Below are 24,355 nucleotides of genomic sequence, written 5' to 3'. Positions count from 1 at the left end.
TGTACACCGATGGTGCCCTTCCTCGCCACCTCGGTACCTACGAGGGGTTACAAAAAGGAGTGATGAAGACACATATATAGGCACATTTGACATCATTTGTGCACTGCATTGTTCATTGTAGTGTCTCTACAATAACTGCTACCTGACAGATATACATGTACATCACAAGGAGGGTACAGAGATTTTTCATGTGTGCTACAATACTGAGAGGACAGGGGCCTAGGTGGTTCATGTGGCTAGTAGGGCCTGCATTGTGAGTAGTAATTAATTCTAGATGCGTAGGGGATGGCAAAATGTCTGCCCACTGTAGATCTGTCCTTTCGTTGTGGAAGTGACCTCATACCACTAGCGGTTGACGTCACAGCGTAAGGCGGTGTTTACTGCTATTCGCACCCTCATTGGCTAACATGGATGCCAATGGGGAATCCTGGAGTATCATGATCGCCGCTGGCAGTGACAGTGCATACCGACGCAGAACGTACGCGCGTTCGTCATCATTTGATCACTTGACTCCCTGATCTCGTGAGGACAGGTACTCCACTCTGTGTACTTATGTGGCCTGCCTCTCACTATGGATGTGCCACATGTTGCAGGGGAAAGGGCCCCGGCCTTCAACCAGGAGAAGCTAGTTGACGGGGTCCTGCCCCTGTACGCGAAACTGTACGGACGGCCAGAGGTACAGGTGAGTCTGGGTTGGGGGTGCACTGTGTGTGTGTAATGGATGGTGTTGATTGCACATATGTGTGCACCTCTGAGCCTGCATGGGCCATGGTGCATGGCATGCTGCGTGTGACTCTCCTGTAAGTCTGAGAGTACTGTCTGTCCCATAGTGGACGTTTAGCCAGCTGTCCCTATCGTGCAAGTGCCTTACCTGTGTGTTCCATTTCTGTGTCACCCTTTTAGGTCAGCGCCCACCAGAAGAGGGCACATTGGCATGCCATTGTCAAGGAGGTGCGGACATTGGGGGTCTACAACCGGCGGAGCACCCACTGTAGAAAGAGGTGGGAGGACCTGCGGCGCTGGGAACAAAAGATCAGTGAAGCCCAGATGGGGAAGTCCTCCCAATGTGGAAGGGGTGCCTGTCGGGCACTGACCCCCCCTCATGCGACGAATCCTGGTGCTCGCGTACCCAGACCAGGATGGGCGCTTGAAGGCTGCACAGCAGTCACAAGGGGGTGAGTACTCATTTCACATACATCAGTCTGGAAAGATGTCCGGGTGTGCATTAGGGTTCATGCTGCTTAGAGGCAGGGACTTTCCCTGGTGTTCATCTACTTTATGGTCCCCAAAGGGTGTAGGGGTGGCTTTGTCAGGTCTCCTGTACGTCACCTCCTTAGGTAGTCCAGGGGATGGGTGTAGAGCAGTATTCTGGTCAGTAGTCAGGGGTATGGCCATTGGCATAGTGAACGGCGCTGCCTGTTGGATGTGTCTTCTGGGTGGGTGTAAGTCTGGTCATTATGTACCTGCATTAAGCTATTTACAAGTGTCTCTCCTCTTTTGTCTCCCATCCCTATTCTCTTGTGTTGGTTTGGTACAGCATCAACATCAGGGGAGGGAGCTGAGGCACCAGCAAGTGGGGAGGCAGCGGCCCACGGGTCCTCCGAGGCAGAGACAATCGACGCCCAGGGGACCAGTGAGTGGGAGGGCGATGGGAGTTCCACGGGGGAGACTACTACCACAGGAGGTATTGACTCCGAGACCTCCTCCGATTGGGGCTCCCTGGCAGTGGCGGACCCTAGTGCACACACCACTACCATGACATCTTCCGCCACCCCCATTTCATCACCGCCCTCCCTTCTGCTCCCCACCGAGTTGCTCGTGCCCGCCCACCCAGAAAGGTGGGCGTCTCCTTCGCCCCAGGCAGCTCCTCCCCGGCCCCAGTCAGCCCTGCTGCCCTCACAGAGGAGGCTATTGACCTCCTGAGAACCATCTCTGTAGTGCATACAACCATCGTCAATTAAATCCAGGGGCTAGCATCAGGGGTGCAGCAGACTAATTCCTATCTGAATGGCATTCACGGTGCCATGTCTGCCCTACAGAGATCTTTTCAGGCTCTGGCATCCTCTCGGACGGCAGACAGTTACCCTGGCCATTCCATCCCCCCTCCAACCTCCTCTACCCCTACCAGCAACCCACTCCCTTCACCCGTCCAAGGCACACATTCAGACACCCAGTTAAGCACATCAACACACAAGAAACACACTTCAAAACACAAGCACCACACCTCCCACCACAAGCATTCACACAGCCAACAGACACCTGCACACACAACAACATCCACTTCCCCCAGTGTGCCCACCTTTGCTGCCTCCCTGTCTGTCCCCTCTACATCCACACCCTCATGCACTGCACCTTCACTCACTGTTGCTGCTCATCTTCCTGCACTCACCACAGTAGCAGACAGCCATACATGCACCCCATACACCACACCTGCACTCACCACCACTACTGTAGTTGACACATGCATCACACTCACCAGACTTGCAGGCACCCATACAACATACATCCACACTAGCTGTCTGTCTTCTCCCACTGTGTCCACCCCCCTCCTCCCAAAACCCACAAACGCACCAAGACATGCACCCATCAGACATTCACCACACCACAGCATACTGAGCAGTCACCTGCACCCACAACACGCACCCCTACACCACATACATCCACACACTCTGCCTCCACTCCCACGCCCACCTCAATTGCTCCAAAGAAACTTTTCCTCTCCCGTGCTGACCTCTTCCAACCTACTGGCCCACCCAGTCTTGTCCCCAAACGTGCTCACCTTCTTGCCCTTTCCGCTCCTTCCACATCACAGCCCACCCCTGTCTGCCCTTCACATTCCCGTGCCCCTTCCCCAGATAAGAAAAAGGCCCGGACTGAGCGTAGGCCATCTAGCTCCACCTGATCCAAACAGCCCCAACCCCCTTCAAAGGACAAGCCCACCCCCTCCACCTTCCAAACAAAAGTCAAAGGCCCACTCCTGTTGAAAATCCCCACCCCCACCACCTCCTGCCCCCTTTCCTTGAGGTGCCTGATGCCCATATGGTGTCCCATGACGTGGAGTACCATGCACTTGTGGGAGTCAGGTTGGGCCTGTTGTGGCCCATGGCAATTGTCGCCATACGGATTGGCCATTGGCCCTGTTTAGATTGTTTGGCTCAGTGAGCTTCATATTAAAGTCTCTGTGTGGCCTGTGCTCGGGCTGCATGCCGTTGAACCCTGGGTTTTTGTTTCAATTGTTATGGGTGTGGGGCATTTGTATGTACTATGGTCATGTTGAATTAGCCTTGTGTCGGGTAAGTACCTCTTGCTGTGGGGGGTATGGGTTGTGCTGCTGTGAACGGTTGGGGGGCATTGCAGGGTGGGTGGAGTGGGTGGGTATGTGACTGTGCCCTTTCTTTCCTTGTTCAGAAGGTTGCGGTACTAACCGTCATCGTCTTCGTCAGCGGTCTCGGTCGAGGAGGTATATGGCAAGGAGTAGGGCTGGTATGATCTGCAGCTCTCTATCCATGTCTGCGGTGGCGCGTTCTGCGGGACTACGGTGGGTGTTTCCTCATATTTGGTTAATTTCCGCCTGGCTTTGTGTGGCGGTGGTTCCCGCCCTAGAACTGGCGGCGGAATGGTGGTTCTTAATTTGATGGGCGGGTTGGGCCTTTCTGACGACCTGTGGGTGGACTCTGCCATCATCGTCTGCACTCCCTCTGCTGGCGGTGGGTGGTTTGCGGGATGCCTGACTTTCGTTTGGCTCATTATTTGGCAGTCCGGCCCGCTCCTCTCTTGGCGGTTTCTACCGCCGCAGCCGGCGGAGTGGAACGGACCGCCATGTTCATAATGAGGGCCTTAGTCATTTTTCTCCCCACCAGCACACACACAAGCTGGGAGGCAGTGTGCATGTGCTGAGTGAGGGGTCCCCAGGGTGGCATAATACATGCTGCACCCCTTAGTGACCTTCCCTTGCCAAAGGGCCCTTGGTACCCGGGGTGCCAGATACAAGGGACTTATCTGTATGCCAGGGCTGTGCTAATTGTGGGAACAAAGGTACAGTTTAGGGAAAGAACGCTGGTGCTGGGGCCTGGTTAGCAGGATACCATCACACTTTCAATCATAACTAGAATCAACAAAAGGCAAAAAGTTAGGAGGTAACCATGCCAAAGGCTGCATTTCCCTACATAAACATAGTGTAATATTGTATTTTAGTAAAAGGTTTGCAGCTGTTGCTGCTGGCAGGGGTGGGGGCCAATGCTCCTCCGCCCTAGAGGAAAAGCCGCGCCTGGATGAGGAGGATCAAAGGTCAGAAGAGTAATGGCTTGTCAGATGTGGAAAGATATCACCACCTTCAGTAGGAACACTGATCTAGTACTTTACATTAGTTTGTCCAGAAAAAAGGTTTTATAAGGCAGAAAAAAGGTTTTGTAAGGCAGGACCGAGAGGGCCTGACGCTCACTCACATAATGTGCTGAAGTTATCTCAACCAGAAAGACGGTTTTAAAGGTAAGGAAATGCAATGGACAACTATACAAGTCTCTATCAGAAGGGATAGAAATGCGAAAAGTGAGGACAAAATTTAAGTTCCACTTTGGTATTCCAAAGGTCCTTGGAGGAAACATATGTTGAAAAGCTGAAGGAAAACACATCAAAACAGTTGATTTAAATAAGGACAGCTAATCTGGCAGATGTAAAAAAGGCTGTGTGCCAAGAGAAACTGCTTGTGGAGCCAAGAACAAAACAAATAACAATGCATCCAACAGTTTGGCATGTAACAAGTCCATATAGCAGGTACCGCACCATGCCACAACCTTATCCCAGCACCTGGCATAAACAGATTTCACAGAAGGGTGCCTGCCAGCCAGATGAAATCAACGACTTCGGAAAGGAAATTGAAAGAGATTAAGGGCCTGATTACGACCTTCGCCAAAGGATACTCCATCACAAATGTGACAGATATCCTTTTCGCCGTATTCCAAGTTCCGTTATATCCTATGGAACTTGTAAAACGGCAGGCGGGATATCCGTCACGTTTGTGATGGAGTATTCCATCTGTCATGGTCATACTCAGTCCCTAACGTTGCAGCATGCAAGTCCATGAAGGTGCAGGTTGTGCAGGCCCTGGGATAATGCCCTGCCACTGTACCAGACGATTCTCCAGAAGCAGAAGCCTGACTTGAGGTGGATGCTCAGACGCAGAAGTTCTGCGTACCACACTCTCCTGGCCCATTCTGTAGCCACTAGGATGTCTTGGGCCTGGTTGTTCCTGATCTTCCGAAGTCTGGGTAGGAGAGGTAGAGGCAAAAATGTGTACATGAAATCCATGCTCCACCGCATGCGGAACTGAGGGAGACCTTTCTTGAGAGCATGTAAAAGTATTGACAATGCATGTTTTTGGTGGGGGCAAAGAGCTAGAACCAGGTTCTCCCCAATACTGGAAGACTCCCTCTGTCACCTCCTGGTGTAACTGCCATTTGTGATCCGTGAAGGGTTGGCGCCTGAGCTCATCTGCTTTAACTTTTAAAATATCCCGCCAGGCGGTCGGTCCTCAAGCAAATGTACTGACAGCTCAGCCAGTTCCAGGAGAAAAGCCTGTGGTCCAGGATCCAAGACTCTGTCCTCCTTGTTGCAGTTCAACCTGGCAGTGATGTTGTTTGTGGGAATCTGAACCAGTCTGCCCATGATTAACAGCAGAAAGCGCTTCAACAACAAGCAAATAGCCAGCAGCTCCAACAGATTTATGTGGAGGCACGACTACACTACACCTTTCCCAAGTGCCCTTCCCAACACAGTGGTGATGAGTATGTCATCCTTGTCAACCATGGGTTGGTTAGGAAGAAGGGGTCAGCTACTGGTCCAATTCCGGTCAAGCAGCCACCACCTCATATCTTTTGTAGTCTCCTCTGACACCTGGATGGAATCCAAGAGGTTCTTCATGTGCTGGACCCACTTAGGCTTCGGAGCCCACTGCAAAGCCCACAATGCCACCAGGCATGGTTGACAAGCAGGATGCAGAAGGCAAGCAGGCCAAGAAGCCTCAAAGCTATCCACATTGAGACCCAGGACAGAGACTGAAACATCTGGATCATAGTTGAAGCCTCCAGGACTTTTTGGTCTAGTGGAAAGACCTACAAGTGCACATTATCTAGGATCGTGCTTATGAAGGAGAGCATCTATGAAGGAGTCCGATGTGACAGCAGCAGGTTGACTGAGAACCCCATGGGTGTCAAGAAGTTCGCTGTTATCTGGAGGTGAGTGTCACACAACCCACTTCAACTGTCTGTCTTTGAGGTAAGGTAAGACTGACAACTCTAACCTCCGCAGGTGGGATGCAACCACTGCTGTTACCTTTGTGAATACCATGAGGCAGTTGTGAGTCCGAAAGAGAGCATGGCAAACTAAAATTGTCATGGCCCACCGTGAACTGCAGGTAGCAACTCTGGGCCTGCAGAACAGACATGAAGAAGTAAATGGCATTACATCCACTACATGCTTCGCATGCCAGCACCGTCAACTATGGCTCCTTTGGCCAAAAGGCCTCCTGATGCAAATGTAACCAAATACCCTCCATGGGCTCCTCTGATGTAAGTGACAGGTGCTGTGAGTCAAGAAGGAATAACAGGACATTTCCCTGTAGAACAATTCAGATGACCTACCTGTCTGATATGCTGCTCTATAACCCTGAAAGGAAGTGCTTGATTCTGCCTCCTGGATGGCTGTGGACCATGAAGGGTACAGTAAATAGGATGTGAGGTTGTTGCCAGAAGGGCAGTGGCTTGAGAGGTATACTTCCCAGATAGTCTGCTGAGCCAGAGGCCCGACATCGAAAGGGCTAGGAAACCTGTTGTGCGGACAGTAGCGCCTGGCACTGTCAGTATGCCATGCCCCTGGTATATCTGTAAAACAAGCAAAATCTTTGGGGAGGATTAATAGACTGGTGGTGAAAGGCGCAAGGAGCATACAGTGGCTTGGCTCTCCTTAAAACACTACAGGGCTGATTCCACCTTTTCACCAAACAGGCAGATACTGAAGGGCATGTGCATTAAGGAAGCCTGTTGACTTTATCCATTTGTGCCACCTGAGCACCATGCATGTCTCAATAGCCCTCCCCAGGCAATCTGTGGTGTCTAGGCCCAAGGAGATTACAAACGTGGTTGCATCTTGCTCATCCCGAATGGTTTGGGCCAAGGAAGCATGCAGGTGTTCTGGGACTGCTGGTAAGATCTTACATACTTGAAATGCAAGACCTAAAATACTTGGGTGTAGCATCTAAGAAGGCAGCTGGAGCTGATCGAGCTCAAGGTAAGACTGGGCAAGGAGAACATTCTCTTGATAAACGTTTCCATACCTTTGGAATCTCTGTAAAAAGCCATAGCTGGAAAGGAGTTTGGGGTGATTCTGCAGGTGGACGCATGCACCACCAAATTCTCAGGAGTTGGATGCAGGGTTAAAAAGTCGGGGTTACCTGGAGCCACTCTCTAGCTATCTGCTAATTGATCTGAGGGGCAGAAAATGTTTTTTTCCAAGTGTCCAATAGTGTGTCTGAGACAGCCTCACTGGCTGGAGGGCCTGTGTGAGGACATTTGTTTTCACCTTCATAGTGGGGAGGTGGAGGTCAAGTGACTAGCTGAGCAGAATATAAGTGCCACCCATGTGCTGACATCAGTTTCTGCCTGACTTGTCTCTGCCCTCAGACATGGAGCCCATTAGTGAAATTGTATGAACCAGTGTGCAGATTCCTAAGCTGGCACTTTTTTTTTTAGGTGGAAAGGAGACCATTCCACATAACGGAGAAGTAGGAGGGCAATGAGTGATCTTCAGTTGGGATTTCAAACAAAATAAGCATTACTGATGGTAAGTAACATATTCTTTTGATGGATACTTCTAACCGCAGATTCCTCACCTCCTGACTATATATCAAAGGAGTATCTCCCATGGTGATAGGAATGTGGAATGGTACAGACTAATAAGTCCTACTGGACTGAAAGGGAAAAAAAGCCCATCTGAGTGGACCTGTTGAGGCAGTAGTGCTTCATGAACATGGCCATCCTGAGAGATAATCAAGACAGGCACTCCACATGTCAATGCAGTGGTAGCAGCTTTAGCTCTGGTAGAGTGAGCCCTCAAACCACCTGAAGGCTATTTTATAGCCAATGAGTAGCAGATCCTAATTGAAAGAACTATCCATTAAGAGATTGTCCGCTGCTGTACCACATTGCCATTCTTTGCCCCAGAAAACCTCATGAAGACCTGAACATTCACCTGATGTTGCTTGCTCCAATTGATGTAAAAGCTTAGTGCTCTCTTGGGGTCCAAATTATAGAGCCTCTCTTCTTTTGCGGGGTGAGGAGGAGTCACAGTGGAAAAAGATGTACTTTCTCCCGTAGCTGGTCCTTAGGATGGACACCAACTCGGTATCAGGTGAGGTATTCAACCCACCGGCATCCTGTAGATCCATATACCAATTGTTTTCTTCATAAGGGGAAGCAAACTCTTCCCATCCCCTCCACTGTCGACTACATATTGCTGGCTCTGGTCTCAGTCCGAGCCAAAAAGTTAGTGTATTGTCTCTGCAGTAAAGGAATAGTGTCTGAGGGCCCAAGTATTGGTGGACCGCATCAAGAATCTGGGTGCGACATTGGTCGAGATGAATTCAACTGCAGCTCCTCTTCTGGTGGCATCAGTTCCATCATCGACACCTGTGAGAAAGGCAAAGAGTTTGCACCAAAGCCAAACACAAGGTGGGTTCAAGGGTCACAGATGGTGCAGAGGGCAGGCCAGCTATCAGTAACCAGACTAGAGGTACTTGCAGATCCTTGTCCCCCAAAGTAACGCCAGAGGAGGTCGGAAGCGTGCCAACGATATGAAGCATGTCCCCTTGAAAAGCTTCAACCTACTGCAGTGTCTCTAACGGAACAGTGAACTTAAGGTACATTGAGACCAAAGATTGAATTGGCTCCTCAGTAGAATGGAACAAGATGTAAGGGCATGGTGGCATTCTTGCTTCTTTCCCAGAGAAAAAGAGTGGTGGGAAGGGGCTGAGTCCCGCTTGGACCTCAAGCTTTTTCTTTGACTTTCCTGAAGACTTCGACCATGAAGATTATCTGCCATGGGAACTGATCTATACTCGCTGAACCCAAACACCAGAGACATACCTCATGAGACCCTGTCACAAACATTTGTTTGCGACAATTTCTACAAGTTTTAAACCCTGTAGTCGTGGGGGAAGATATGTTCCCTTGCACACATTTTGAATGAAAACAATCACTTCAAAGAGTGAAGAAAAAGAGGAGCAGCACTTCAGATACTCATCTGAAGCACAGAAAAAAGGAACCAAGGACTGTGCACCTGGGTGACACTTATATGCAGCTCTGCTTGTCACTTCTGGAGCAGAACAGTATCAACACAGAGCCACCTCCTGCACCAAGAATCACTACTTTTGAGTTTTCCAGAACAAGTCTGGCACCTGGGGACATTCACAAGGTGAAGAATCTGCAGTTAGAAGTATCCACCAGAAAGTACCTTATACTACACTTTACTAGACGTATTTATAGAGTGTGTAATGACCCATAGGCATCCCAGCGCTAGATGAGCGGCACTGCCTATGACGATTGCTCATTTTGGGGGTTAGTTCTGAAATAACCAAGTTTTGAATATTTTGTGGAAGAAAAGTTCATTGTCCACTGTCTGGAGGGCCAGGGAAAGGGAGTTCCAGAGATTGAAGACATTGACACTAAAGGACCATCCTCCACTTCTTGATCTTCTAATAGGGCGAACCAAGGCTCAATGTGCATTGGAGAATCTGAGGACCCTCTTGGGGATATTTAGAACAATGAGCTGATGAGAAATGGCCAGTCCTTGCATTAGGAGCTCTCTGTGTACAATGCCCAAGATCTTTTAATTTGATTCTTAGGGCGACTGGTGGGGACTGTCAGTCCACCAGACCTTCCATGACTGAGGTGTGTCTAGGTATCTTTAACAAGGTCCATGCAGCTGGCGTTCTGCACAACTTATAATTTGCTAATGACTGCTTTGGGTGCACCTAGGTATAGCGAGTTACTGTAGTCCAGGCGAGACAGGATAAATGCCTGGACTATTAGCCTCCTGGAAGTCAAGGGGAGAAGGTGGAGGATTTTTCTTAGCATTTGAAGGATTCCAAAACAACAGGCCAAGAGTTTGGTAGGCTGGGTTTCCATTGGTAGAGTCTTGTCCAGCTATACCCCCAAACATTTTATAATTATTTTGGTGGTGGGCCTATAAATTCCAGCCAACACAGAGATCGTTGGGGTGTAGATTATCCCCTAAAATCACCAATTCAATCTTGTTTCCGTTCAACTTGAGGCACGATTTGTCCATCCAACGGACTACCAACTCCAGACATTGTCTCAGGGCCCAGGCCTGGGGTAAGTGAGAGTACCAGTTGGGTGTCATCCACATAGGATACTATGGAGATCCTGAATAGTGTTACAACATCGATGAGTGGCTGCATATATAGACACAAGGTGAAGAATCTGCAGTTAGAAGTATCCACCAGAAAGCACCTTATGTAAACATCTTGTACCAAAGATAACAAGATGAATTGCCTTTGGACTCCTTGTGTGATACTTTCATTCCTAGTCTTAAATTATTTGAATTTGTAGCGAACTCCTCTGTGTGGAAGTCCTCACTAATAAAATAAATAAGGCCAACAATTATCTGTGTGATTCTAAAGCATCTCTATGTGGAAACGTGCATAGGGGTGATGAAGTGGTCTAAAATAAACTCATCATACTTTGCCTGTTTTGCTGTTCATAGGTTTTGTAAATAAGTCATTGTCTCGTTGGAGAAATTCTGGTTAATATTCCCAACCTAGTCGGATGCATCTTAAGGTAGTCATGTGTACTAGTCGGATGCATCTTAAGGTAGTCATGTGTACTGTCCTCCGCTTTGACCATAACAGTTTGACAGAATTAGTAATTTTTGATCTGTGCTTGTAGGAGGCTGGACTGGCTTGTAGTGAGTACCAAGGGGTACTTGCACCTTGCACCAGGCCCAGTTATCCCTTATTAGTGTATAGGGTGTCTAGCAGCATAGGCTGATAGATAATGGTAGCTTAGCAGAGCAACTTAGGCTGAACTAGGAGACGAGTGAAGCTCCTACAGTACCACTAGTGTCACTTGCACAATATCATAAGAAAACACAATACACAGTTATACTAAAAATAAAGGTACTTTATTTTTATGACAATATGCCAAAGTATCTCAGAGTGTACCCTCAGTGAGAGGATAGGAAATATACACAAGATATATGTACACAATACTAAAAATATGCAGTATAGTCTTAGAAAACAGTGCAAACAATGTATAGTTACAATAGGATGCAATGGGGACACATAGGGATAGGGGCAACACAAACCATATACTCCAAAAGTGGAATGCGAACCACGAATGGACCCCAAACCTATGTGACCTTGTAGAGGGTCGCTGGGACTATTAGAAAATAGTGAGAGTTAGAAAATTAGCCCTCCCCAAGACCCTGAAAAGTGAGTGCAAAGTGCACTAAAGTTCCCCCAAGGACATAGAAGTCGTGATAGAGGAATAATGCAGGAAAGACACAAACCAACAATGCAACAACGATGGATTTCCAATCTAAGGTACCTGTGGAACAAGGGGACCAAGTCCAAAAGTCACAAGCAAGTCGGAGATGGGCATATGCCCAGGAAATGCCAGCTGTGGGTGCAAAGAAGCTTCTACTGGACAGAAGAAGCTGAGGTTTCTGCAGGAACGAAAAGGGCTAGAGACTTCCCCTTTGGTGGACGAATCCTTCTCGCCGTGGAGAGTCGTGCAGAAGTGCTTTCCTGCCGAAAGAACGCCAACAAGCCTTGCTAGCTGCAAATCGTGCGGTTAGCGTTTTTGGATGCTGCTGTGGCCCAGGAGGGACCAGGAGGTCTCAAATTGGACCAGGAGGTAGAAGGGACGTCGAGCAAGACAAGGAGCCCTCTTAGCAGCAGGTAGCACCCGGAGAAGTGCCAGAAACAGGCACTACAAGGATGCATGAAACGGTGCTCACCCGAAGTTACACAAAGGAGTCCCACGTCGCCGGAGACCAACTTAGAAAGTCGTGCAATGCAGGTTAGAGTGCCGTGGACCCAGGCTTGGCTGTGCACAAAGGATTTCCACCGGAAGTGCACAGGGGCCGGAGTAGCTGCAAAAGTCGCAGTTCCCAGCAATGCAGTCTGGCGTAGGGAGGCAAGGACTTACCTCCACCAAACTTGGACTGAAGAGTCACTGGACTGTGAGGGTCACTTGGACACAGTTGCTGGATTCGAGGGACCTCGCTCGTCGTGCTGAGAGGAGACCCAAGGGACCGGTGATGCAGCTTTTTGGTGCCTGCGGTTGCAGGGGGAAGATTCCGTCGACCCACGGGAGATTTCTTCGGAGCTTCTAGTGCAGAGAGGAGGCAGACTACCCCCACAGCATGCACCACCAGGAAAACAGTCGAGAAGGCGGGAGGATCAGCGTTACAGAGTTGCAGTAGTCGTCTTTGCTACTATGTTGCAGTTTTGCAGGCTTCCAGCGCCGTCAGCAGTCGATTCCTTGGCAGAAGGTGAAGAGAGAGATGCAGAGGAACTCTGATGAGCTCTTGCATTCGTTATCTAAAGTTTCCCCAGAGACCCTAAATAGCCAGAAAAGAGGGTTTGGCTACCTAGGAGAGAGGATAGGCTAGCAACACCTGAAGGAGCCTATCAGAAGGAGTCTCTGACGTCACCTGGTGGCACTGGCCACTCAGAGCAGTCCAGTGTGCCAGCAGCACCTCTGTTTCCAAGATGGCAGAGGTCTGGAGCACACTGGAGGAGCTCTGGACACCTCCCAGGGGAGGTGCAGGTCAGGGGAGTGGTCACTCCCCTTTCCTTTGTCCAGTTTCGCGCCAGAGCAGGGCTAAGGGGTCCCCTGAACCGGTGTAGACTGGCTTATGCAGAATTGGGCACATCTGTGCCCATGAAAGCATTTCCAGAGGCTGGGGGAGGCTACTCCTCCCCTGCCTTCACACCATTTTCCAAAGGGAGAGGGTGTAACACCCTCTCTCAGAGGAAGTCCTTTGTTCTGCCATCCTGGGACAAGCCTGGCTTGACCCCAGGAGGGCAGAACCCTGTCTGGGGGGTTGGCAGCAGCAGCAGCAGCAGCTGCAGTGAAACCCCAGGAAAGGCAGTTTGGCAGTACCAGGGTCTGTGCTACAGACCACTGGGATCATGGGATTGTGCCAACTATGCCAGGATGGCATAGAGGGGGCAATTCCATGATCATAGACATGTTACATGGCCATATTCGGAGTTACCATTGTGAAGCTACATATAGGTAGTGACCTATATGTAGTGCACGCGTGTAATGGTGTCCCCGCACTCACAAAGTCCGGGGAATTTGCCCTGAACAAAGTGGGGGCACCTTGGCTAGTGCCAGGGTGCCCTCACACTAAGTAACTTTGCACTTAACCTTTACCAGGTAAAGGTTAGACATATAGGTGACTTATAAGTTACTTAAGTGCAGTGTAAAATGGCTGTGAAATAACGTGGTCGTTATTTCACTCAGGCTGCAGTGGCAGGCCTGTGTAAGAATTGTCAGAGCTCCCTATGGGTGGCAAAAGAAATGCTGCAGCCCATAGGGATCTCCTGGAACCCCAATACCTTGGGTACCTTAGTACCATATACTAGGGAATTATAAGGGTGTTCCAGTAAGCCAATGTAAATTGGTAAAATTGGTCACTAGCCTGTTAGTGACAATTTGAAAGAAATGAGAGAGCATAACCACTGAGGTTCTGATTAGCAGAGCCTCAGTGAGACAGTTAGGCATCACACAGGGAACACATACTTATAGGTCACAAACTTATGAGCACTGGGGTCCTGACTAGCAGGGTCCCAGTGACACATAACAAACATACTGAAAACATAGGGTTTTCACTATGAGCACTGGGCCCTGGCTGGCAGGATCCCAGTGAGACAGTGAAAACACCCTGACATACACTCACAAACAGGCCAAAAGTGGGGGTAACAAGGCTAGAAAGAGGCTACTTTCTCACAGTGCTGCAATGTGAACTCTTATAAGACCAGCAGGTTACTATCCAAACCCCTTAAGAATAATGATTTATGTTTTCATTCTTGCCTTCATGTTTCGTATTTGGATAGTGTGCCCTCTGGAAACCACAAAGATCAATGTCGTCTGCAAATTGGGCTCCTCTGTTATGGAGTTACGTTTTTAAAAGCCCTTCATTTGATTTCGGCACCAGCGTGACTCATTTGCTTGGACAGCCATGTCATCATAACATGACTTCACAAGTATGTCTGGGCTCTTCCCTTCACCTAAAATATTCGGGGACTAACAAATAAGTTACTTACATTAGGAGAGTCTCTTTCTGATGTATATTCTAACTACATAGTCCTCAGCTTTTCCAGAAATTGTTGCCAGCAATTGCTCCAGCCTGTAAATAGGTGCTGTCATCTGACTCAATGATGACCTCGTCCCTTCTTCTGCAGAACAGTACAGAGCAGTACATAGGCTCCACCCCTGCAAAGCGATGTCAGTTACAACAAAGTATTCCACATCCTTAGGCAAGATATCAAAGCAGTACCTACTTAATGGTAGGTTTTGAGGAGTGAACCGCAAACCAGGGAAATCCAACAGGACGAGGGCAAAATGGCACTCCCTCCTGTCTTCGAAGTCAAGACAGCAATGCCTGTTGTAGGTGTGAACGGATGCCCATGTAGCCACCTCACAGATATCAGGCACCAGAACACTTCTGGCCAACGCAGAAGTGGAGGACTTAGCTCCGGTGGAATGGTCAGTAAGAGCCCCTGGAAGATCCTATTCAGACAATGGTATAGTACATTTTTATGCAAAGAACGATCATTTAGAATAAGGTCTGTTTTTGGACTGCCCTTCCCTTCTTAACTCCACAGACCTCCACAAAAGTTTGTGTAGGAAAGTGCCCCTTTTTGATGGTCACCCCCACTTTTTGCCTGATACACAATGCAATTTTGACTGAAAGTGTACTGGGTACCAGCTATCCAGGTCTCGAGTACTAGATCTCTTTCCCTAAAACTGTACAATTGATCTCCAATTGGCAACACCTTTGCCACCCCTGTAAGTCCCTAGTAAATTGTACCCCAGTTACTTAGTGCATGGGTACCAAACAGCGTCACCAAGGGCTGCATTATGTATTGTGCCACCCTCAGGAACCCCTCAAATTGCCCATGCAGACTGCCATTGCAGGCTGCATGTCTTGGTGCAACTAAAAGTGAAAACACAACCTGGCACACAGTCTGTGTGCCATGACCCCCTACCACTGAGTGCAATATATGTAAGTCACTCCCACAGCAGGCCGTACAGCATAAAGGTAGGGTGCATTATATTACGTGTGGACATATCTGCAAGAACAGATATGCCTCTGCCATGCCTTTGTCGATTCTTAGACAGTGATTGAACAGGGAAGACATTTTAAGTGCATGCACCAACACTGGTCAAAACATGTTTCCCAGCTACATGATGGCTTTACTGAACCTAGCAATGTTTGGTATCAACCATGTTGTTTACTAAATCCTCACTGATGCCAATGATCGATGTATTATTACATGCAGCTAGAGGGCACCTTAGAGGTGACCCCTTAAGCACCTACCAACAACCGGTGTGCTGACCACCTAGTTTTAGCCAGCCTGCCACCAACAGACATTTCCAGAGCCATTGCTCTCTGGTGGTCAGGAACAAAGCCTGCTCTGGGAGAGGTGTTTATACACCCTCCTCCCCCAACAGGACAACCTTCAAATCTGTATTCCAAGGCAGGTGGGTTCAAAGCAGCCCATTGCCCTTGGTATGCACATCCGGCTTTCCTCAGAAGCCAGATGCTGACCCCTTGCCCCAGGGCCCAATTGGCACCTAGACAGGTGGGAAGATTAATATTTAGCGAGGCATGCCCACTCTCAGGCTAGTTCCACCCCTAAGGTGGGCTACCTGATATGAACACTAAATTTAGAAATCTGCCATCTTAGAGGTGGTAGAACTAGGAATTATGGGAAAGGGTTATACCCACTTCCCACAGGAAGTGGTCATATATGGGTCATTGTAACCCCAGGGAAAGGCAGCTCATTGGCTACTACCCTATACTCCCATAAATGCCCCTAAAATACTATTGAGGGGAGCACCTGGCACCAGGAAATCAAATTTCTGCTGACCTATGAAGAAGGACACTCAAGAGTTGCGAAAGCAAAGACTGAGGAAGAAACAACTGACTTTGCATCAGCCCTGCCAGCTTGTCTGCTCTTCCCTCCGAATTGCGCCGAAGACATCTCGCCCTGCAAGCTGTTGTGCCTCCAAAAACCCGGAAGGACTGCCTGCCTTCAACAAAGACCCAGTAACTCCTGTGGAGCAGCGGAGCTGCTTGTATGCATCCTGCAGGCACCCCAAGAGACCTGAGAGGACTCCGGACCACCAAAACTAAACATTGGCAAGCACCACTGCACCCGTGCCACCTAGCCTGAGCAGAAGTGGGCCAATGGCGCCAGCGTGTCCCCCGACCCCCCATAGACAAAGCCTAACTTGGACTTGCCCACTGTGGACTCATTGACACCACTTGAAACCTCTGTTTGCAGGCCTCTTTGACCGCGTGTGCTCCCTGTGATGAAAATCCAACACCTCAAGTCACCTCTGCACCCATCACCCCTGTTCCATGGAGAAATTAGACCTAAGGTGTCCCCACATCACCGAGCATCATGAGAGCTGAGCCCACTTGTTGGTTCAGCTCGACTGGCCTTCCAGTCCAAACCTGCAGCCTTTTTTTAACCGGACCACTCCCCATTGACTAACATTGGGTACCCAATGCAGAAAGGCACCTCTGCACCCTGCCATCTCAGTGCGGCTCGAGGTGACCTGTTGGAGCTGCCTGGGACCTTTCCCCATACTTACCTTAAGTCCATGAGATTGTTCCTGTAAATCGCTGTGAAGTGCCCAAATGCAGTACGTTTTTCTCCCATAGGATAACATTAGGCACCAGATGCTGAAAAGCATCTCTGCACCCGGCCGCCCCAGTGGCTCCTGAGGTGACCTATTAGAGCTGCCTTGGTCCTTAACCCATCCTTACCTTTAGTCCAGTATTTGTTTTTCCTCCATAGGATAACGTTGCCGCTTATGAAAAATGCAACTTGTCGACTTATGAAACCTGAAAGTATTTCTCTTGCAAAACGTACTTACCTGATCGAATTGATTCTGGTGCCTAAGTATATATAAAGATACTTGTTATTTCTGTATATTGGTGTGGATCTTTTTATTGACTCATGTGTTTGTTTTAATGACTGCGTGCCTATGGTAAATGTCTAACACTCCTCTCTAATAAGCCTAAAGCTGCTTGATCACACTATCTTCTAATAGAGCACTTTGGAATTGTTAGAGCAAAACCCTGTCCACTAGTAAGGGAACCCCTAGATGATTTGCAAAGTATATCTCATTTTGATATACTATGTTTAAAGCCAGCTTCTTACATTGCTGGGGCAGCAGTGGGGTATAATAATTTATATTTACTGTACCACTCAGTTAATAGGTGATACCACTAAGGAATCCAAAATTGTCTCTAGTCAGGGAACATTATTCCAATTTTCTGTTAGGGCCTTGTGTTAAGTCCCCCAGTCTAACCTATTTAGAATATAAAATCGTTTAGCAAATTAAGTCTTTTTTTAAAGTGTACTTTTTTAAATGTTTTTCTAAAATGTTCCCAACTACTTTAAAACCACGACTGAGGCAGCATGTTCAACCCATGGGCTCAACATGGACCCCTACCAAAACCAAAAGTGGGCCCAACTTAAGGCCCTTTGCCAAGAATGGAAACTTGCCATGAGGTCTAAACTTACAAAAGGCCACCTGCAGCAGCTGCTTGTAGAAAAAGATAGAGCCACTGGCAAGCAAAGAAGCCCCTCATGAAAATAAAGTGAGAGGCATGGCAAGCCAAGAAGGCCCTCACGAAAATAAAGTGGAAGAGGATGATTAATCTCTCCACAACTCCACAGTACCACCACTGGGAGCACATCTGATACTACCCCACAAGATGGAAAAAGTGAAGATGCTGATTTGCAGAAGTGAGTTAGAGGATAGAATTAGAGACTAAACTCTTAGCTATGGAAAAAGAAAGAGCTGAGATGGGCCTAGGACTCATCTCTGGCCACAGCAACATTTTAAACAGGGAGAAAGAATAAGCCTTTGATCCTAAGATCCCCAAAGAGATCGCCCCCAAATATACAGAAGGTGATGATATCACCAAATGGAGTACAGCCATTGAGGGGCTTGTAAAATGAGAAAACTCAGCCAAACATATTGGGACTCTACTCTGGGAGCTGTTTTTAGGAAAGTGTAGGTATGGGCTCCTGACACTGAATGAGGCAGATGCTGAGTCCTATGACCGAATGAAGGACACTCTGATTGAGGGATTTGGACTCACAACTGAGCAGCACAGTATCAGCTTGAGGGAGACTAGGAAAGCCTCTAGTCCATCCTGGGCAGATTTTGCCAACTTCTCAGTCAAAACACTGGGTTGCTTGTTAAAAGGGAAACAGGTGCAAGACTATGATGGGCTTTATAATCTTATTATGAAAGAGCATCTCTTAAGTAACTGTGTTTCTGAAAAATTGCATTAGTACCTGATAGGCCTGGATCCAATTTCTCCCCAAGAATTAGGGAAGAAGGCAGGCCACTGGATCAAGGTCAGGGTATACAGGACAACTCATGGTGGAAGTGACCAAAAGAAAGGGGTTGCTAAGCCTCCAGAAGAGAAAGATGGTGACCAGGCTAAAGATAAAAACAAAGGGGGTCATTATGACCCTGGCGGTCACTAGACTGCCAGGGTCACGGTGGCGGTCAGACCACCGTGGTCGGTGCGGTCTGACTGCCAAATTAAGACCGTGGCAGAGCTGCCACCATCCAACCACCGATACTGCCAAGCTGCCGCCAGCCTGCAGCCTGGTGGTCCCGGCGGTTGTAATCCACCAGGGCAGCGCTGCCCTGGGGATTACAAGTCCCCGTCTGCCAGCATGTCCATGGCGGTAAACACTTCCATGGAAAGGTTGGCGGAATGGTGGACTCACCTAGACTGCCCATGCACTTGGCAGGGTAGTTCAGGGGTGCCCCAAGCACAACCCCATTGCGCATTCCACTGCCCCAATTATGGGCAGTGGAATGTGCAACAGGTGAGGCTGCACCAGTTGCACTCCCACACTGCAGCCGGCTCCATTAGTGCCGGCAGGGTTCAGGCCGCACAGCAGCCTGATGGTGGTATGGCAATGGAGGGTGGCCTCTGCAACCGGCCAATGCCATAACGAGGGCCAAAGAGTCTTCTAAAGACCCCCAAAAACCTGTTCAGGAGGGTGGGCGCAGAGGCAAGACACAGATCAAGGGTGGGTACCAGGGTAAAATCTGGGATCCTAAGAAGGCTTGGTGCTTTAATTGCAAAGTTAATGAGCACCAAACTCGAGACCCTGTCTGCCCTTAAAGGAATCCCCCTAATGCACCTGCAGCTCCTGCTGCAGTAGTAAGTCTCCAGATGGGATCCCAAGTGTGCCCTGACCATGTCAGAGCACACAGAAGCAACGTTAGTCTCTGAGGGACAATTGGATGTGGCTGCTGTGGCTCTCTGACCCAGTAACCTGGGGAAATACAGACAACAGCCACAAATCAATGGGAACAACGATGAAACACTAAGGAATATAGGCGCAAGTGTCACCATGGGGACTGAAAAACTGATACTCACAGAACAGTATCTTACTGGTGAAACCTTCACAGTCATCAATGCTGACAACCAATCTAAGGTCCATCCCATGGCAATGGTGCCCTTAGACTGGGGAGGGGTTACTGGTCAAATGAAGGTGGCGGTATTTTTTGTAATTCATGTAGCCTGTCTGCTAGGGAATGATCTGGAGTCCTCAGAATGGGCTGACGTTGAAATAAAGACCCATGCAGCTATGCTGGGTATACTTGAATGGGTGTGCGTGAAAACCAGCGCACAACACAAAGCCCAGGGTGAAAAAGAGGTGCAGGACCCTAGAATGATAGACCAGCCCTCCAAGGGAAAAGGCAGGAAGCCTGGTAAGTCAACTTCTGAGCAGCCACAAGCTCAGATCCCCTATCATCAGGGAGAAGACCTATCAGCACTTGAGGGTACTGAGCCCCAGGAACCTGGGCCTTACACGGCAGAGCTCATGGGTCCAGGAGCCCCTCTAGGGAAGAGCTGTGCCAGGGACAGAGGATCTATCCTACTCTTGAAAGCCTGAGAAACAAGGTGCTGACCATGAAAATGGAGATTATACCCACAAAAGTGGGGCAGGAGCTTCACTCACTATCGTATACTTGTCTAATGCCTACTGCGCTATCATGAATACTTCCCTTCTTTAGGGTGCATTTATAGTATCCAAATCATAGTTAAAAACTTATGGGAACAGTATTTTGGCATAATTTAGCATTCTCAATTCTTATCACACTCTCCTCCATGAACTCACTTTCTGGGTGTAGTCTCTAAATGGTCCTCACATACCTCTTGTTTCCTCATGTTCTCCCCTAATATGAAGTGACTCTTTGATACTATATTTTGGTGTGTCATGTCGGACACGTGCAACGCGGTCCATTGTCATCTTCAAGGCCCAGTAATTTCTGTATAATTATTTGTCCCCCCCATGCAGGGTTATGCATTCTTATTTTAATACTCTTGGACACTCATCATATGGCCCATTAAAATATTTCTGAACCATTCATATGCTGTAGGAAGTTGGCTCTGTATATACTATCTCAAAGTGAGAGATAGTGTGTACAGAGTCCAGGGGTTCCCCTTAGAGGTTGATAGTGGCAAAATTAGATAATACGAGCGCTCAATTTTTTGCGGTAGTGTGGTTGATCAGTAGGCTTATCAGAGGGTAGTGTTAAGCATTTGTTGTACCCACACAGGCAATAAATGAGAACACGCACTCAAAGACTTAACTCCAGGCCAATAGGTTTTTTATAGAAAAATATTATTTTCTTAATTTATTTTAGAACCACAAGATTCAGAATTCAAGTAAGTACATAAATTGTAAGGTACTTGGCATAGGTAAATATGAACCTTTGAATTAAAACAGTAATGCACACAGTTTTGTCAAAAATGGCAATAAGCTGTTTTGAAAGTGGACACTGCAAAAATCAACAGTTCCTGGGGGAGATAAGTACAAGTTAATTTATCAGGTAAATAAAGCACTTACAATTTCAGTCTCTGGGGAATAGGCAGCCCACTGTTGGGGGTTCAAGTCAACCCCAAACACCCAGCACCAGCAACACAGGGCCGGTCAGGTGCAGAGGTCAAAGTAGGGCCCAAATAACATAGGCGCCTTTGGAGACCAGGGGTGCTCAGGTTCCAGTCTGCTAGCAGGTAAGTACCTGCACCCTCGGGGAGCAGACTGGGGGGGTTTTGTAGAGCACTGGGGGGGTCACAAACAGGCACACAAAATACACCCTCAGTGGCACAGGGGTGGCCAGGTGCAGTGTGCAAACTAGGTGTCATGTTTTAGACAGGAATCAATGGAGGGGCCCGGGGGTCACTCTGGCGATGCAGGCAGGGCACAGGGGGGCTTCTTGGGCCAGCCACTGACTGGGCAAAGATGAGAGCTGCCTGCTGATCACTCCTGCACCAGTAGTTGGTTCCTCTCGGGCCGGGGGGCTGTGGATGCGGTGCTTCTTCTAGGTGTCGAGTTCTTTGTCACCGGGCAGTCGCGGTCAGGGGGAGCCTCTAGATTCTCTCTGCAGGCATCACCGGTGTGGGTGCAGGGAGGTAGTCTCAGGATGCCACGTTGTAGGAGTCACCTGGGGGTCCTCACTGCAGTGTTTTCTCTGGACCCGAGCCAGGGGCGTCGGGTGCAGAGTGTTGGGGACTCACGCTTCAGGAGTGAGGTTGGAGTCCCTTTAAAGATGGTTTCTTCTTTGTTGTTTAGAAAGAGCCGCTGTCCACGGGAGTTTCTTGGTCCATTGGGTTGCAGGGCAGTCCTCTGAGTCGGCAGAGGTCGCTGATCCCGCTGGATGCATCGCTGTTGCAAGTTCATTGAGTCTGGAGACAGGCCGGTAGGGCTGGGGCCAAGTCAATTGTCGTCTCGGTCTTCCCTGAGGGGATTTCAGGTCAGCAGTCCTTCTTCTTTAGGTCATCAGGAATCTGATTTCCTGGGTTCAGGGATGCCCCTAAATACTAAATTTAGCGGTGTGTTAGGGTGCAGGGCAGTAGCCAATGGCTACTGTCCTTGAGGGTGGCTACGTCCTCCTTGTGCCTACTCCCTTTGGGGAGGGGGCACATCCATAATCCTATTGGGCTAAATCCTCCAAAGCAAGATAGAGGATTTTCTAAGGAGGGGGTCACATCAGCTCTGGTCACCTTAGGGGTGGACGTGGCTGAGGGGGTGACTCCTCTTTGTTTTTCTCATTATCTCCCCTGACTGGCCGCCAAACGTGGGGGCTGTGTCCGGGGGGGGGAGCTGGTATCTCCACTAGCTGGAGTGCCCTGGGGCATTGTAACACAAAGCCTGAGCCTTTGAGGCTCACTGCTAGGTGTTACAGTTCCTGCAGTGGGGAGGTGTGAAGCACTTCCACCCAGTGCAGCCTTAGAGAGCACAAATCCTTTCACCCCAGGAGGTCAGAAACTCATCTCTCAGTTGCAGGCTGGCACAGACCAGTGGTCCTGCACTGAAGGATTGGGTTAAATACAGGGGGCATCTCTAAGATGGCATCAGTGTGGGTTTATTATTCTGAGAAGTTTGATACCAAACTTCCCAGTGTTCAGTGTAGTCATCATGGAACTGTGGAGTTCGTTTTGACAAACTCCCAGAGCATATACTTAATATGGCCACACTGTACTTACAATGTCTAAGAATGGACTTAGACACTGTAGGGGCATATTGCTCATGCAGCTATGCCCTCACCTGTGGTATAGTGCACCCTGCCTTAAGGCTTTAAGGCCCTGCTAGAGCGGTGACTTACCTTTGCCACAGGCAGTATTTTGTGTGCTGGGCATCCTGAGGGGGATGCCATGTCAAGTTTGCCTTTTTCTCCCCACCAACACACACAATCTGCAATGGCAGTGTGAATGTGTTAGGAAAGGGGTCCCTTAGGGTGACACAACACTTGCTGTGGCCCTTAGGGACCTTCCCTGGTCACAGGGTCCTTGGTACCACTGATACCTTTTACAAGGGACTTATCTGTGTGCCAGGGTGTGCCAATTGGGGAAACAATGGTACATTTTTAGTGAAAGAACACTGGTGCTGGGGCCTGGTTAACAGGGTCCCAGCACACTCTCAGTGAAGTCAGCATCACTATCAGACAAAATGTTGTGGGAGGAGGGTAGCTGCAACAAGGAGCCATTTCTCTACACATGCCCTCTGCCCATGATTTTTATAAGTATGTCCTCACAGCCACTCTCTTTACTCACATTACAGATCAGCGCAGTCCATGGGCATCTTCAAAATGCGCATAATCTCTGTATAATAGTTTGTCCCCCTATGTGGGGTTATGCATACATATCTTGTGCTCTCCCTGGGAGCTTTATACGTTTATACCCACATTCATTCTCTTCCCTTCTATACTTCTTATCATGCAGTGTGTACAATCATGTTTATATTTGACTAGCACAGGGTGGGGCTCAGTCATTTGCCCTTAGCCTTTCCGCCTGGGACGTGTTTCAATATGTTTCCACAGTCACACTCTGCACTCGCATAACCAAAGTTGTGTTGTACACACTACAAGGTTGTGGGCAATATGGAGCCACCGCCTTGCTCCTGCCTTATTTGGCCCGCAACGTTCCTTTTACTCCGTCAAAAGGAATCCTCCATTTGAGCCCCTATGTCGGGCTGCTTCTTAGGACTGCTGCTGCTTGGTCTCCTCATTGCTGGCTGGGCTATTTCTTCCCATTCCTCCCACTGCCAACACCCATGACACTCCTCTGGTTACATCATCAAACTGTGCTTGCTGTTTGGGGTGATGGGAATTGTAGTAGCTCTACTTGTATGGAACTGCTGTTGCCCTTTGGGGAGTGCTATCTTCCCTCTAACTGGATTAAGTGAAGGGGTCTCAGACAGAGACCCACTAAATAAGCATGATAAGGACAGACCAGTCACAGATACCACATGATGGTGGAAGGCTTATCCTATGATAAGGAGGTTGTAGCCTCCCTCTTGGTGGCACCGTCACTACTGGGGGGACACCAATACAAGTCAGAACATTTAAGAAATCGGTGACTGGGAAACCCCGACAGAGTTAAAGTGAAGCCAAGTGAAGACCTTACTACATGGAGTGGTACTTACTAAATATCTGAGGGCGAATGCAGCCCCACGAGGTTTGAAAGTGACCAATTCCCCCCAGATCTC

This window comes from Pleurodeles waltl, chromosome 7 (assembly GCF_031143425.1).
Source record: "Pleurodeles waltl isolate 20211129_DDA chromosome 7, aPleWal1.hap1.20221129, whole genome shotgun sequence".
In the NCBI taxonomy this organism is placed as follows: domain Eukaryota; kingdom Metazoa; phylum Chordata; class Amphibia; order Caudata; family Salamandridae; genus Pleurodeles; species Pleurodeles waltl.
This window is presented reverse-complemented; position numbering follows the sequence as displayed.